The following is a 19,501-nucleotide window of genomic DNA, read 5'->3' on the forward strand; positions in this document are numbered from 1 at the left end:
CGCGTGGGCAGATTTAACAGACTATCATGTTTTTGAGGGGACACCGAGTGTTGACATGACGTTTAATCGGCTTGACACCTCATACCTCCCATTAAGCATTAAATGCAGTAGGTTTTAATTCAAAAATTGAAGTTTAAGACCACAAAATAAAATTTGTATTGAATACAAAAATTCTTTGTTACATTTAATATGTCGTGTATTAAATTTAAATCATTGGGAGTAAATGAGTTTCAGTTTTGAAGGTATTATTTTAATGTTGTGAGCTATTTATTACTTCATTATGTACATTGTGTAACCATGACATAAAAGACCTTGTTGTGCTAATTGTTTGACATGTATGCAGTAAGTAAAAACTTGTGACTTACTGGCTTGCCCGACATGTTGTAGAGCCAGCACACCAACAAAATTGTCTTTTATTTTAGAGTTCAAGCATACCCAGCTTAGAGATGAGGTAGTTAAAACATTTCTCATCTAAGGGCTTTTTGAAAAGATCTGCTAACTGTTGGTCTGTTGAAATGAAGTGAAGCTCCACATCTCCTTTTTGAACATGATCCCTTATGAAGTGATATCGAATATCAATGTGCTTTGTCCTTGAATGCATCACAGGATTGTTGGTGATGGCAATTGCATTAGTGTTATCACAGTAGATTGGGTTTATTGTAAAATGAACACCATAGTCCTTTAGCTGGCTTTGCATCCACAATACTTGAGCAGTACAGCTCCCAGCAGAAACATATTCTGCCTAAGCAGTAGATGTGGACACAGTATTTTACTTTTTGCTCTTCCAGCTGACTAGCCTACCACCTAATAACTAGCAACCACCAGTAGTACTTTTTCTGTCTATTTTACATCTTGCGAAATCAGCATCTGAATACCCAATCAGTTCAAAATCCTGGTCTTTGGGATACCAAAGACCACGTTTGGCAGTAGCTTTCAGATACGTAAATATCCTCTTAACTGCCAGCAAATGTGAGTCTTTAGGATCAGCTTGATATCTGGCACAGAGACATGTGGCAAACATAATATCTGGTCTGTTGGCTGTGCGATAAAGTAGGGACCCAATCATACCTCTATATTCAGTGATATTGACTGGTTCACCATTAGGATCAGCATTTATTTTGATAGATGTTGTCATTGGAGTCCTTATATCTTTTAAACAAATCAGACCAAATTTCTTTAACATATCTTTGATATATTTATCTTGACTTATAAAAATCCCATCATCAAGTTGTTTAATTTTCAATCCTAAAATGTATTGAAAATCTCTTTGTAAACTCATTTCATATATCTTTGACATAAGTTTTGAAAAATCTTGACAATGTTTTTTATTTTAGATCCATAAATAATGTCATCCACGTATATCCGTACTAGCAAGAGATCACCATTTATCTCCTTTGAGAATAGAGTGGTATCAATTGTTCCAACTTTAAAACCTATACCAGTGAGATACACATGAAGTGTCTCATACCATGCTCTTGGTGCCTGTTTTAGGCCATATAGAGCTTTGTCTAACTTGTAGAAATGGTCTGGATATTTACTACTTACAAAATCAGGAGGCTGTTTGACATAGACTTCTTCTTGCAGCTTCCCATTTAGAAATGTAGACTTAACATCCATCTGGAACACCCTAAAGTTCATCTTAGCAGCATATGCCAAGAACAATCTAATAGCTTCCATCCTAGCCACTGGTGCATATGTCTCTCCATAATTCAATCCTTCTTCCTATTTGAAACCCTGAGCTGCCAATCTAGCTTTGTTTCTGACAACAATCCCATCTTCATCCATCTTATTCTTGAAAACTCACTTGGTACCAATGATCTTCTTTGTTTCATCATCTGATTTAGATACCAATGTCCAAACCTTATTCCTATCAAACTGGGAGATCTCCTATTGCATAGCTCCTGCCCAGCTTGGATCTTTGATTGCTTCTTCTGGACATGTAGGTTCAATGGTAGATACAAAGTTTACATGCGTACAAAAGTTGCTGGTTGCATGTCTCCTTGTCTTAACACCACTAACCAGATTACCAATAACCTGCTTAATTGGATGCTCCTTTGTCCATCTAGTATTGTGAACAGGTGAGCTTGTTGTGGAACACACGGCATCTTGATTATTAGCTGGTTCAGCAGTATGAGCAGCAGCAGTAGATAGCTGTTCATTATGAGTGAAACCAGTACCAGCTTGTGATCCTTCAGAACCAGTCGATCTTTGTTCAATTTGTAGTACTTCAGTTGAGCCAGTAGGTCCACATGGTTTAGACATAGATGAAACAGAATATTCCATCTCATCATCAGAGAACCCAACAACATGGATTGGCGAGGGAGTTGCTGCTGGTTATTCTTCATCATCAAGAGCTTGCTGAGTAGGCTCTTCAAATAGTAACTCCTCATCTTCTTGGCCAGAAGATGAAATGGGGGCAGTTTCATCAAATGTAACGTTAATGGATTCTTCAAAACAGCACCTTCTCTTGTTGAAAACCCTATATGCCTTTGACACGTTGGAATATCCAAGAAATATACCTTCATCAGCTTTAGCATCAAACTTACCAAGTTGGTCCCTATTGTTTAGAATGTAACAGGGAGTGCCAAATACATGAAGAAATAAAATTGAGGGTTTTCTTCCTTTGAGAACTTCATAAGCAGTCTTCTTCACAATTAAAGACCTATTCTGGGTAAAGCAGGCAGTATTCACAGCTTCTGCCCAATATGAATTCTTTAACCCAGACTCAGCCAACATAGATCTTGCTGCTTTAATGAGAGTTCTATTTCTTCTTTCTGCAACACCATTTTGTTGTGGTGTTCTCATAGTTTTGTGAAATACCTTTGTTAGTACAAAATTCTTCTAAAGTTGCATTTCTGAATTCTGTACCATGATCACTTCTTAGCTGCTTCACCAATTGCCCATTCAATAGTTCCATTCTTTTGATAAAATTGATAATTTCGTCAGCAACTTCACTCTTTTACTTCAAAAAGAATACCCAAGTGTACCTGTAATATTCATCAACAATAACCAGTGTATACTTCTTCCCACTACAGCTGGCTACATTAACAGGACCAAAAAGATCCATATGAAGTAGGTGAAATGGTTTCTCAACAGTTGAAATCTGCTTTGACTTGAATGAAGCATGGTGATGCTTCCCTTTTTCATAACCAGGACGCAATCTGTCCTTCACATAAGACATTGTGGGTAGCCCAGACACCAAACTTTTACTAGATAATTTGTGAATATCTTTAAAGTTGAGATGTGAGAGTCTCTTGTGCCATAACCACTTGAGGTTGTCTGCTGCCTTTGAATAAAAACAAGTATCTGTTGTTGTGACTGCTGTGTTCATGTCAATCTGATACATGTTCTCATGTCTTTTTGCTGTCAGAAGTGGCTTCCCTGTCTTATCAAAAATAGTGTCAATTTTTCTTCTAAATTGGACTATCTTACTTTTGCTTGTCAGTTGGCTTATGCTGAGAAGATTGTGTTTAAGCCCAACGACATATGCCACATTTGAGAATGTAACATTTCCATTTGTTAACGTGCCAAAACCTTTTGTGTAACCCAACGAATTATCTCCATACGAAACAACTGGACCATTCTTTTCTTGATAGTCCATCAGCAAGGATTTACATCCAGTCATATGTCTCGAACATCCACTATCGAGATACCATATCTGCTTGTTTTGAATGCCCTGCACAGTAGCTAAGAGATTAGTTCTTTTTGAGAACTCATCCAAGGATGGGTTCTGGAAGGGTCATCTTTGATGATCTCTTCATGTCTGTTGGTTTGCTTGAAGAGGCAGCAGATGGGGTTTGGGTTTGAGTACACTGTTGGCCAAGTGAAACTTGCTGCCACACTTGTAGCATTTTCTCACTTTTGGTCTAGGTGAGTGGTCATACACAGACTTAATGGGGGAAGTAAGATCATGTCTGCTTTCAGCTATAGCAGCTATGAGCTGGTCAAGCTTAACAGTCATTATCTCAGTGATCGATGACCCAGCACACGATTCCACAATTTGGTCCACTTTAGCTTTTCCCTTAAGGGAAACTTTCTTCTTGGAACCAGTACCATAATCATGGTATACTGCTTTGCCTTTGTTATTTGACGAGCCAGTATGGGAAGTTACTGGCTTATCAGCTGATACTGGTTGACCAGTATGAATCTTGATTGCTGCCTTTGACTTGCCAGTATTGTGTTTTGCTGGCTTATCTGCAGATCCTGGTTAACCAGTACGATTTTCATCAGCTGGCTCAGCATTGGTGGAATTTGAACACGAAGGGGAATCAATTGATTTTAACTTTCTAATGATGATGTCGTTGAAACGCAACTCGAGTCGAACTAAAAGGTATAACCCGTGAAAGATTTAAATGTTATTTTAAATTATCAATATATGTGCATCTCTGCGTTTTGCTATGGAATTGTCGACTTTTAAAAATTTAACGCAAAATCAACGTGTATGAAAAGTACTCCAAATATTTAGCGTTTTTTTTTTCTTTCAAAAAGCGTCCGTTTTGCGTATAGTTAGTGACATTGTGCTCCTAAAATTATTTCGAGCTTAACGATGGTGTCTGGAAAATTTAACTCGTTGCGAGCGAGAGGATATGACCCGTTGAATATTTGAGTGGAGTTTATTTAAGATTTTTTATGAAAATGATTATTTGACTATTTACCCCCTGTTTGGGTCGTCGATTTGATTTTTTGAAAAAAGTTGGGGGAGTGGGGCTTTGTAAGTGAAATGAAATTTAGAAAAGAAAAAAAAAAAAAGTGAAAAGATGAAAACACCCCTAGTTGCTATTCATTATTTTTGTCTGATGGATATTACATCCGTTTCATTCCAATAGGACAGTATTCTATTTTGAGCTGTCCCATTCTGATAGTCCACTTCCATAAATAGAAAGGAAATGAGATATTTCATTGATGGATCTGGAGAGAGAAGATATTTTATTGGTGGAGATATGAAGTTAGTAGAATTTTCTAAAACTGCGTGTTTTTGTATGTGGACTATTGGAATGAGACGGAGAGAGTAGTATAGTAATATGATAGATTAGTTGAAATTAAATAAATGTAAATATAAAAATAAATTGGAAAAATCAAATGAATGTAAAGTGAATAGGACATCACACCGGTTCATTGTAACCCAAAACTATCTCTTTTACATATTTTGTGGAATTCCAATTATGTTACGTAAAAGATTTGAATGCAAAACTCATATTTTGATCTAGTATTAGTTTTGTCAAAGAAAAATATGTACACTCCGTAACGAATTATGTGAAGAAATATATTCCATATAAAAACAAGCGAATTACTATATATTGTAAAATTGTCTTTTGTATTCCAAAGGTATACACACTACTGATTTATAAAAGATTAAGGAATCTATGAAAGTGTATACGTACGAGCGTTGCAGGATGAATCAACATTCTGGATTCTGAGTGTACAAAAAGAATGATGTTAAGTTGAAAAGGCAATGTGTGTGTAACTAGTCCCTAGGTATCACTACTAATATACTCCCTCCGTCCCACCACAAGTGTTCACATTTCCATTTTGGGATGTCCCATTTCAAGTGTCCACTTTATTTTTCAACCAATGAGAAGAGGTTATTCTGGAGAGAGAAGATTTCTGATTGGTTGAGAATGGAATTAGTGGGATTTCCTAAAACTGTGTTCAAAAAGTAAGTGAACACTTGTAGTGGGACGGAGGTAGTAACTAATATTGTAATTGTAATACCGGAGTAGTTATTTATTTATGTCAAATTTGACTGGATTTTTTTTTCAAAAATATATACTATTCAAAAACATAACATTCATCAATAAATAAATGACTCTAGCTATCGAACAAAACAATGAATGAAAGAGCTCGAAAAAAATAAACTAACTAGATCAATTTAAATACGAGCTAACTCAAACTAAACCCACTGTCTGTAAGACCGCTGCCAACGCTTGTTCATTTTGAAATGTCATTTTCTAATCATGAAAAAAACCATACCTACGGCTCCGTCAACTTGTGTCTTTTTCAAGTAAAAACGTGATTTCGTGTTTTTATAGAAGTTAAAGGACGGAAAGACCAAGGCAATTGGTGGGCCAGGATGTGGTTATCTACATGTTTTTAATTTAGAGTGTCTACTGCCATGTTAACTTTATCATATTTTTATTATTTATTTATAATTCTTATTTTCAATTTCAATTTAATCAATAAACTATTTTACTGTTAATTAATTAATGTTTTTATTTTAGAATTTAGAATATTTAGATATGAATGCTTTAATTTTCATTAGGCTGTTCGAAATAAAGTAATGTCTAATTTTAATAATTTTAGGTACTTATGTTTTAGTTTAATAAAAATAATGTTTTTAGTTTAATCCATATATTATATTGAATTTAATAAAATAATGAGTGGGTCCAATCGTTTTGAATATGTATGTAATGGTTGGTAGTATTCAGTCCTTTTCAATCTTTATTAGGATTTGGTGATGTGGCGGTGATATGGCAATCAGTCTTTGTGAAAAAGCATATCATGGTTGGGAGTGGTCTAATCGAACATCAATAATAATCACAACCTACAAAACATAAATAAATTTAAATTAAATTCGAACAGATATACAAATTTTATAAAATTAAATTAACTAAGGAGTATAATTTTTCACAAAAAATAAATTTCAAATATATTCACGTAAATAATATATACATAGTAATTAAACAATAAGATAAGATATATATTTATAACAAAACAAATTAGTGTACTATAAAGACAATGTTTACCGTCGTCTACTATTATTTTTAAGTATATATATATTTTATATATATATATATATATATATATATATATATATATATATATATATATATATATATATATATTAACTCCAATATGGAAAAAATCAATTTTAATTTCTTCCCTTTATATAGTTGCTCTATAAATAATATTTAATTATAAACTAGAATAATAATTTGTTTGAATAATTTATACTTTATAATTTCAATTATACTTGCACATAATTAGATTCGGTATGTAAGTATTGGTCAAAAGGTGTAACTTTGGCAGGGACACCCCAACCGTGTATTTCCTTTAAAAACCAACCAAACCCACCTCGAAAGGGTCGGATGTCGGAAAATTATCTCCACTGGGTACCCAACCATGCGACATGCCAATCATCATCCCACTGTCATAAGAGTTACAAATTCTTGCCTCGAGTGGGGATTGAACATGCGCCATATATTGGTCAAGCTTCCACATGGTGGGTCTCAACTTCTAAGGCATCGAGTACCACTGAGCTACTGCTACATTGGTCGGTATGTAAGTATAATTACACATAATTATTAAATGGTTAAATTATTCTTATGCATTCAAAATAATTATAATTTATAATATTTTTTTATTATAAAACTAATTAGCTACATTAAATTTTGTTTAAGATTTAATCACCTTACATATGTTATATGTTGGTGGTTTATTTAGATTTAAAACTTTTTTTTTTGTCAATGTTGAATGAGGTTTTTTTTTAAATTCAGTCAACAATTTGTATATACCCTATTCACTCAATACTATATTACATGTATATTTTTCCGTTCATTAACAGTCGTGCAACGCACGGACTCAAAGCTTGATATTTAATTTTGCAATAACGTAACTTTATAACTTTCGTTGCTGTTGTGATAGCTTTTTATTTATCCATGCTGACATGTAGTTAGTACATTTAATCTCATATTTAATTACAATTACCAATTTAATTTGTCCAATTTAATTACAATTATTATCAACGTATTTGACGTGCAATTTGAAAAAGATAGTAAACCCTCTAAAAAAGTATCACAATCTCACAAATTTTTAGGGTATTTTTTGAAGTTCTTGCAGATGTATATTGAATTTCGGACATACTTTTTTAGTTGTATACTTTGATTTTTTTCGTAAGTTTCCAACTCAATGTGGTCTTGTGATTTATGAGTGATTTCATTCTGTAATTCTTATACTTTTTCTATTTTTTTAGTATCACTATTTACATACTAATATGAACTGTAAATTACATATTTTGCACGATTTTTTACACACTCGTACAACGTACGAGCTCAAATATATATATATATATATATATATATATATATATATATATATATATATATATATATATATATATATATATATATATATATATATATATATATATATATATATATATATATATATATATATATATATATATATATATAAGTAATGGGATAAAAAAATTTTACCCTTAATGTTCTCATATAAAACATATTGATAGATAAAAGAAAGGGATAGAATTATAAAAATAAAAAAAATTTAAATAATACGGAGTACAATAGGAGTAATGTTTTTTAGATTCTTGTATTTTTATTGAAGGATAATCAAATTGGGAGAATGGAGTATATGTTCTATGAACTATAATGTGAGTGGTCAAAGTGAAAAGAAAGATAGTACGAGGGTGTGAAATGAATCAGATGATTTGTCAGCTCATAGTCATTTCATTACACTGCAATTCCCACTACCAATCATTCTAGATATAATCACATTATTTTGGGAAAATAACAATTACGGACTATCATGTTGGGATGATAATGAATTTTCATATTAACATTAACACTAACACTTTATATACTAAAAGTTGTGGCGGATTTCGTCGTTTCAGTTATATCGGATTGTCGTTTTAAGTTTGCGTTCACATAACAAATGGTCCCTCAATTTCGACTATATATACACAACGCCCCCTCAGGTTTACACTTTTTAGGGGTAAAAAGTGTAAATATATAATTTTATTAAAATAAAATAAACTAATTTCACCCGAATTTATAACGGGCTCTATCTTCTCGTTCGGTGCGAGTTAAATTTTTCAGAGACCACCGTTCAACTCGAAAAAATCTTACGAACCCAACGGGACTAACTATACGCAAAAAGGACACTTTTAAAAAAAACGCTAAACACAACGACAACCCGTATCTTCCCGCTCGCCACGTGTTAAATTTTTTCGACGGCAGCGTCAGACTCGAAATGATTTTCTGAACAAAACGAAACTAACCACGTTCGAAACGGACACTTTTTGAAAAACGCTAAATGAGACGACCCGCCCTAATCCATAAGGACGAATACAATAACATATGATTACATTGCGAGGTATTTGACCTCTATATGATACATTTTACAAGCATTGCATTCGTTTTGAAAAGACAAACTTTCATTTCATCGTAAGTTGACAGGCATGCATGCCATTTCATAAAATGCAACTATAAATGACTTAATCTGTCATCTATTTAATAATAATCTTTATTGAATTCAATGACTTGAATGCAACGTCTTTTGAAATATGTCATGAATGACTCCAAGTAATATCTTTAAAATGAGCAAATGCACAGCGAAAAATTTCTTTAATACCTGAGAATAAACATGCCTTCAAGTGTCAACCAAAAGGTTGGTGAGTTCATTAGTTTATCATAATCAATATTTATTTCCATCATTTTTATAGACCACAAGATTTTCAAAGTCATAAATAAGGTGCAGGTCTGCTCACTGCTAAAAATCCATTCATACGAATTAAACACCTGGTAATCGACATTAACAAAATGCATCCAGAATATCTCCCGCATACCGCAATTCCCAAATATGCTCACGGCATACAAACATGCTACTCTTTTAAAAATGACGATTGTGTACACCTCACAAACAGTCATTCCTTTTAAAGCTAGCGGTTGTATACTAAAATCGAAGTACTAAAGCAGTTCAAATTCTCTGACTGGGCTTGTCAAGGCCTATAGATCTATCTTTAGGATTCGCGTCAATTAGTGAACTGGTTCACTAATTCTTAGATTACCAGACTGTAAAGGGGTGATATCCGGTGTACTCGTAACTCAATCGTAGAATGTTTTTGAGTACTTGTGTCTATTTCGTCAAACATTTATAAAAGTAGCGCATGTATTCTCAGTCCCAAAAATATATTGTAAAAGCATTTAAAAAGGGAGCAATGAAACTCACTATACTGTATTTCGTAGAAAATTATGCATATGATGGCATTAAACAAGTGTAAGGTTGGCCTCAGATTCACGAACCTATATTAAGTATATATATTTATATAATGGTCAATATCTGTCTAGCAATTTAGGTCAAGTCATAGTGTATCACAATCCTAATGCTTGAGATTATTATGCAAAAGCTAACAAAAGTCAATTTGACCCAAAATGACTTCCAAAATCTATACATGTTTATTATATACATAAATATAGTCGTTATACATATTTAAATATATTTATCAGATTTTTTAATAGAGTAAATAATACAAGTCAATTATTAATAATTAAAATTTATATTAAAGTTTATATATAATAAATATATACTTTTATATATCTCAGGTAATAAAATTTATAAAGTTCACTTAATATCATAAAAATATAGTGTTATTAATGTAATTATATTACGTATGGTAAAAATATCTTTGTATCACATTTTTATTTGGTAAAATAATATTGATAATAATAATAAATAAAAGTTGTATTATATTGTAATAATAATAATTATTATTATTCTACTAATAATAACAATATTTATATTTACTAATGATGATATTAATTATGATAAAATGATAATTCTAATCATGATAATTTTAATAATAACCATACTTTTTATTATTAACTGTAATAATAATAATATTTTATAAAAATACAAATTCTATTCAAAATGATAATTTTTAATAATAATAATACTAAAATGATAATAATAATAAGATTTTATAATAATAATGATATTTCTATTAAAAATGATAATTTTAATAAAAATGATAGTTTTAATATTCATGATACTTTTAATAATAATAATAATAATAATAATAATAATAATAATAATAATAATAATAATAATAATAATAATAATAATAGTAATAGTAATAATAATAATAATAATAATAATAATAATAATAATAATAATAATAATAATAATAATAATAATAATAATAATAATAATAATATGGATAAAGTAATGAAAACGATATTTTTATCTGAATCGATAACTTACAATACTTTAATTTCACCATGATACATATACCCATTATTTCCTAATCAATTTGTTTAATAGTTTTAAGTACTCTTTTATATCACTTTCATAATAATGATAATAATAATAGTAATTATAATAATTAGATGATACTAATATTAGTTTTAATGATAATGATAATAATAAATATTATAATAATAATAATAATAATAATAATAATAATAATAATAATAATAATAAAATAATAATAATAATAATAATAATAATAATAATAATAATAATAATAATAATATTAGTAAAGTTAATAATAACCTTAATGATAATAACGATATTAATAATAATAACAATAATAATTTTTAATGATAATACTTTTATTAATAACGATGATAATAATAATAATAATAATTATTATTATTATTAGATAATAATAATAACGACGATAATAACGACGATAGTAATAATAATAATAATAATCATTTTACCAATAATACTAAAATTAACGATAATTCAGTTGACTATATCTTTTAATCCGTTCATCGAAACCATACGCTTTCTAAATGAAAAGTTATTAATTTTTCGCCAGCTTTCCAACGACATGCATATCATATATCTTATCTCAGTAGCATATATATTAAATTCTTGATTCACCATAAACTATTTAACAACGAAATTTAACATACAAGCATGCATAATCATATGTACTCGAGCACTAGTCAGGGATACACTATTAATATATTAAAGATAAGATATGGATGCTCACGTATCAATATTGAGATTCAATATTGCAGGAAAGTACGTAGACGCAACGGAGATGATAAACAATAGATTTGACCCACGAGCATACCCCCGAATAATACCCATAACCTCCATAGCTATAACCTATAATTTCCCTAGCTTCATCCCGTTTAAAAAACTCGTTTTGAAATAACTCGCTCATAACATCGTCGTAGTATTTTATGTATATTACTAATAATGATTACTAGGATAAGTATTAATATTAATAATAATATTATTATTAATATTTATATTTGTATATAATTATTATAGAGAGATTGAGAGATTGAAAGATTGCATGATGGAATGAATTCGGTACCAGAAGAGTCGAGCTTTATAGACATATCCTGACATCTCTCCCCATGCGATCGCATGTTAGGCAAATGGAGTAGCCATGCGATCGCATGAGCTCTCATTATAGCTCACATTCGCATTATTTTGGATGCAGACACTTTTATTAATATTTAATATATAATATATTTAATTTATATAATTATTTATATATTATATAATATTTACATGTATAGTTAACTTATAATTTTAGTTCCAATGATTTGTACGTTGACGCTCGAATTATGTCCCAGTTCCGGTTTCTCGAACGTCCTTTCGTACTCTGAGAAAACTTGCACTTTACGTTACGCGACGTGTACCCTTATCAATAATTAGACTTAATCATCGATAGACTATATTACCCAAGGTATAACCTTTACATTTGAGTGTTATGGTCATTTGCTTCTATAAATCAATGTCTCGTTATTTATCAAAGTATATTTAATAATATTTTTTTAAATCCAAAAATTTTTATGACTAATTTAATATTATATGTTATCACTTTGTAAAATATAAATATATTTTCATTTAGAAATATTTATTTACTAATATAATATTTAGTTTTTAGAAAACTAATTATATTTCAAAGTTTAGTATATATATATATATATATATATATATATATATATATATATATATATATATATATATATATATATATATATATATATATATATATATAAAATCGTTTAAACAATAGATATTATTATATCACCTAACGTTTACGCTCTAGAACTTAATTTGATATAATTCATTTCTGCACCAACGTTTATTTTAATTTCTCAAACGTTCTAATTAATATATCTAATTATAAATCGAATCAATAAACAAGTGTTACTATCGTTTACTTAACTAATTCGAAATCATATTCATATATATATATATATATATATATATATATATATATATATATATATATATATATATATATCATAAACATGTTTTAAATACACGTTGCGAGTTTATTTATATATTTAATAACCAACATTCCAACCTATTGTATATATACAAATTATGTGATCAAAACATTTTAATAACCAAATTCTATTGAATCAAAAAACGTTTCCGCACGCTTGAAACTAAATCGATTGAATATTATGAATATTCAATTCTCCACTAACTTTTGTCTAACCTTCGTTAGTTGACACATTTGTTCTCATATATAGATCACTTTACCAATTATTCCGAATATCGTTAAAAAGAACAGATTTCTCAAATCATAGTGGACCTTACTACAGAGATCCGTAATCATATCACACTGTATCTGATAATTCAATCATTTGATATTATCTTTTAAATCCGTCGATAATATTATTAAATATATATTGAAACAAATACGTTCATGTAAAGTATTATACATCTAATACTTTGTTAACGTTTTCAATTAATATAACTATATCTTATATATATATATATATATATATATATATATATATATATATATATATATATATATATATATATATATATATATATATATATATATATATATATATATATATATATATATATATATATATATATATATATATATATATATATATATATATATATATGTACATGTCTATACACATAAATGTTCGTGAACCGTCGAGTATAGTCAAAGGGTAATTGATTACATGAACACAGTTCAAAGTTTTTGAGATTTCGACATTACAGAATTTTCTTATCATGTCGGAAATATTACATCATATAAAGATTAAGTTTAAATTTGATTGGAAATTTTTGGGTTGTCACAGTACTTACCCGTTAAAGAAATTTCGTCCCGAAATTTGATTGGGATGGTCATGGCTGACAAATAGTATGTTTTCATGACACATACGAGCTGAAAATTAAAGTTTTATCATCATCGAGTAATATAGATAAAATAATTTAATTTTGTGAAAAGTACGAGTGAAGCTATCGCAAAAGAGTGAAATGAGAAAATAAAGTTTCATCATATCTTTTGACGTAGATAGGGTTGATTTTCGGAGTTCAAGGAATTTAAAAAAAAAATCTTTGTAATAAGATTTGATTCTTCGGTAATTAAGGAAATTAGAATCCTCTTTGGTTAAATGTGAGGATCTATCTCGATTGCTTTGTCTGATATTTCACTATAAATCCACTCCCTTCGTTTCCTTATTTCCACAGCTCACACCTTCTATTCTTTCTCCCTCAACTCATACTTTAAAGCATTCGTCAATATGTTTCATCCAGTTCTGATTCTTGATATACTCTTAACTTTCATATCTATCATTCTTCTTTTTCATCTGCCGCCGGAGGAATCTATTCACTTCTACTATACTCTTGGTTTTATAGTGTTTTTAGTTCTCCCGTGTCTTTACGTTGCAATACTTATTTATATACATGGTTTGTAATTAACGTGTTGTCGTCGGACTTTATATCTTTCCTTATCTTTCAGAGTCCCTACTTCTGTCTTTCTATAATCATTGTCATCCACAGTTAATGCTCTCTCCTATTTGCTGCGATTTATACCCCCATTTCTATTTCGGAGCTTCATGCTCTGTTTTCTCTTCTATCCATTAAGCACCGCATGTAATGGTTCAGAATTCGCAGATATGAATTTCGGAATGAACATAGTTAATGTTCTAAGAAGGAGATTGTAATGGCACGATCTTGATTTGTCAAATTACTAGAATACCTCGGAAAAGGCCGAATCATCAAGAAAAATTATTTTCTTGATATGTTTAGAGTTTAAGTAGAATACAAGAGTCGTGTAACATAGCACATGATGACGTTATGTTCTGTGAATCATCAGGTTCCATTTAGAAACTCAGCATGACTTACTGTAATATAATCACGTTGATCAAGTGTCATTATATTATACTAACTCATGCTTCAGCTCCCAACACTACTTCAAAAACATTCATACTTAAAATTCGAATTTTTTCGGAATTTAGAAACTAAAACAGTTTCCTTTCTGATGTAACACTGATATCGCGAAGAGATAAATGATTTCAGATAAGAATAGTTATGAAAATATTTTCAGAAATATCGAGGATATTTATAATGAAAGATATGATGATATCTTAGAATTTCTAATATCGATGGATGATGATGAAGATTTATCCGTAAAAGTGTAGAGTCAGGAGCAAGGTATTCGTTAACGACTTCTGCAGATACTGAATCATTTGGATTCTTTGAAGATAGGCTTAGTCTTTATGATTTATCCACAGCCTCCTTCATGGTTTGCTTAATTCGTTTTCCAGTTCCAACATTTCTGAGCTTTGCCAACATAGTATTCTTTATGATCAAACTTTTGACTGTTACGGTTGTCTACAGGTTCTGCTGCTTCATTAGTATTTTTCCAAAATTCGGAGAACTAGATCACAGTTTAGGGTGTTTTTCAGAAACTTCACATTCGAAGTATATAAATCTAGGAGATAGACATTATATGTATATATATATAACTGTTAGCGTAGAATTACTGCGAAATTCAAGAATAATGATTCAAGCTTCTTGGTATGCAACTACCGTTACAAGATGCAGATGAGTACATGATTGGGTTTCAATGAATAATATAGATATTTTTCAGAGAGACTAAAGCCGAAGTTGCTGGTACATCTTGCTGATAATGTGGTGAAATATAAAAGGTTCCCCGGTAACGATAGCGAAAGGGCAACGTATATATCGAGGTTATAATAAGGCTAGTTTGACTGAAAAGTCGAAGTTGACTTGCTGTTGCTGTGACAAAACTGGCTACTTTGAAAAGGAATTGCAAAGTTATTTCCGATAATAACAACGCTAATGGCTCACGGATTTGTGTTAAACTTCTACTTAGGTTCCGGGAGTTTTCCAGATGCATGATTGTGGATAACATGTGGTTGGATCATCATCTCGATTGTTTCTTAATTGAGGTGTTTTCAAGAATCCTGAAGGGTTTGAATGTAAATTGTAATGAATTTTGAATGATACAAAAATTGTTTTCTGAGTTTAATGAATAGAAGTAATGTTCTAGCACAGTTTTGAAGTCAAAGTATAGCTTTGAAAGGTGTAGGAATCTAGGAATGATGTCTTCTGTTAAATCTTGACTTGGATTCTGATCTTGTTAAAATCAGAATATGTAACTGAATCCGGATGAGAATGGTTGTTATGATTTCTATGAAAGAATGTAAGTATTGAGTATAGTTGGTGATTGCTGAATCAGAATCGAAGAATATAATATATTAATTGTGAATTTATATATCTCTCGGGTACTACCTACCCGTTAAAACTTTCACAAGTTAATATTTTGTACAAGAGAATTTTATTACAGTCTTTATGAAAATATATGTATATTTTCTTCGGATGTAATACATGTTTAATGAGTTAATATTAAATTAAACTCATTTGATTTTCGGCTGGAATTAGAAATGAATAATCTCTAAAACTTTTAGAAATCTCGTAATCTTCGCGGATTATCTCTTCAATGTAAATGAAATTACGAATCAATACTTCATTATTCATTTTTATTGATTTTTCCTCGGTGAATGATGTTGGAGTTTGTGGAATATTTGCGAACTTCGCAAGATACGAATGATGATTTCTAGAGATTTTCGAGTATATCGAAAATGAAAGTGTAAACTCAAACTTGTATTTGAGTAATACTCTTGGGTTATTATGAAATGGAATCTTTTATGTTGAAGCAGAGATTATAGTTAACGATTGTTAATTCGTTAATGAAGGATGTACATCATAGCACATTAGTAACATGAATTAACCGAGTAGTATCTACTAGTTAAGATTCACACGTAATAGCTTAGTACAAAAAGATTTATTATGGTTTCAAAATTTATATATATAAGATATACATATAAATTCTTCAGAGGGAATGAGTTAATACTTCATAACTCATTGATACGATATATCCGTTGGTGATGGTGGCGTCAATATCTGAGGTGGTTACAGAGTTTACAGAATTTGTGGTTTTGCAAGCGTTGCGGGTACCGGTGATACTGTTGGTGATGCCGGCGGTACTGCTGGTGCTGATGATGCTGACTGTACTGATGTTAATGCTTGTGTAACATGTGTCGTTTGTAAATCACGCACTATTCCGGTCAGGGTTTCTACTCATCTGATTTATGGTTAAGGCTAGAATAGATAATCTCTAAGACTTTAGAGATTACTTCATCACCGCAGAATGTTTATCCAATGAAGTTATGAATTAATACTTCAACGTTTGTTGTTGTTGGTATTCCTTGGTATCTACATGGCGTATGACGTTGATGCTCGAGGTACAGATTGTGATGTTGAGGTGTGGGATGCGGATGTTGTTGTTGGTGGTGGTAATGGTACCGTTGATGCCAGTGATGTTGCTGTAGACGTAAGTCTATCTTCCAAATTGCGTACCGTACTTTTCAGAAACTCCATTCTTTCTTCAAGCCTAGCACGAAGCTCTCTAACTTCTTCCACTAATCCTACTTGATTAGTAGTCGGGAGTAGAGGCTGAATCACCAACATAATTCTATGAATGCGTTCTTCGAGGCGGAATATTAAGGCAAAGAGTGTGAAAACGGTATTACAAATTGGTTGACCGGTGAGCGCGTCAAGTTCTCCTATGTCGGGAGGTAAATTTGGTTCGCGGTAGGGTTCTCCCTCTTCATTTCTCCAGCGAGTGAGTATATCTCGAACCCATCTCCATATCCTCCAGAAAGAAGTGTAGTCAACCAGTTGGGGTACTTCGGTCACACTACCTTCAGAGTCTTCAGAATCGCCTTCAGAATTATATGAATTCGAATTTGGTACAGGATCCATCTTACACAATAAGCTAAAGGATTTTCGATATGAAATGATTTTTGGATTCGGATGATATTCTAATTACATAGAATACTTATATATAGTCCAAAAGATTCAGTAGATTACAGAGGAATTTACGGAATATGCCAGGCAAAGTTTACAGTAACAGATATGCTAAGATATGAATTAGCAGATACGCTCAGATATGAATTTTTGTCTATACACTATTTATGCAATAATTGCACTAAAACGTGTCTAGACTTAAGAAAGATAAGTAGATAATTTCCGACAAGAAATGATAAGCAAAACTTTTGACATGCACACACGGTCGAAGTCCAGACTCATTAATGCATCTTAATATCTATCAGTTAGACACACTAATGCAAGACCTGGTTCGCTAACACCACCGCTCTGATACCACATGAGACGACCCGCCCTAATCCATAAGGACGAATACAATAACATATGGTTACATTGCGAGATATTTGACCTCTATATGATACATTTTACAAACATTGCATTCATTTTGAAAAGACAAACTTTCATTTCATCGTAAGTTGACAAGCATGCATACCATTTCATAAAATCCAACTATAAATGACTTAATCCGTCATTTATTTAATAATAATCTTTATTGAACTCAATGACTTGAATGCAACGTCTTTTGAAATATGCCATGAATGACTTCAAATAATATCTTTAAAATGAGCAAATGCACAGCGAAAGATTTCTTTAATACTTGAGAATAAACTTGCTTTCAAGTGTCAACCAAAAGGTTGGTGAGTTTATTAGTTTATCATAATCAATATTTATTTCCATCATTTTTATAGACCACAAGATTTTCAAATTCATAAATAAGGTGTAGGTCTGCTCACTGCTGAAAATCCATTCATACGAATTAAACACCTGGTAATCGACATTAAAAAAATGCATCTAGAATATCCCCCGCATACCGCAATTCGCAAATATGCTCACAACATACCAACATGCTACTCTTTTAAAAATGACGGTTGTGTACACCTCACAAACAGGTCATTCCTTTTAAAGTTAGCGGTTGTATACTAAAATCGAAATACTAAAGCAGTTCAAATTCTCTGACTGGGGCTTGTCAAGGCCCATAGATCTATCTTTAGGATTCGCGTCAATTAGAGGACTGGTTCACTAATTCTTAGATTACCAGACTGTAAAGGGGTGATATCCGGTGTACTCGTAACTCAATCGTAAAATGTTTTTAAGTACTTGTGTCTATTTCGTCAAACATTTATAAAAGTAGCGCATGTATTCTCAGTCCCAAAAATATATTGTAAAAACATTTAAAAAGGGAGTAATGAAACTCACTATACTCTATTTCGTAGTAATTATGCATACGATGGCATTGAACAAGTGTAAGGTTGGCCTCGGATTCACGAACCTATATTAAGTATATATATTTATATAATGGTCAATATCTGTCTAGCAATTTAGGTCAAGTCATAGTGTATCACAATCCTAATGCTCGAGATTATTACGCAAAAGCCAACAAAAGTCAATTTGACCCAAAATGACTTTCAAAATCTATACATGTTTATTATATACATAAATATAGTCGTTATACATATTTAAATATATTTATCAGATTTTTTTAATAGAGTAAATAATACAAGTCAATTATTAATAATTAAAATTTATATTAAAGTTTATATAAAATAAATATATACTTTTATAT

The sequence above is a fragment of the Rutidosis leptorrhynchoides genome, chromosome 2 (genome assembly GCF_046630445.1).
Source record: "Rutidosis leptorrhynchoides isolate AG116_Rl617_1_P2 chromosome 2, CSIRO_AGI_Rlap_v1, whole genome shotgun sequence".
NCBI lineage: Eukaryota > Viridiplantae > Streptophyta > Magnoliopsida > Asterales > Asteraceae > Rutidosis > Rutidosis leptorrhynchoides.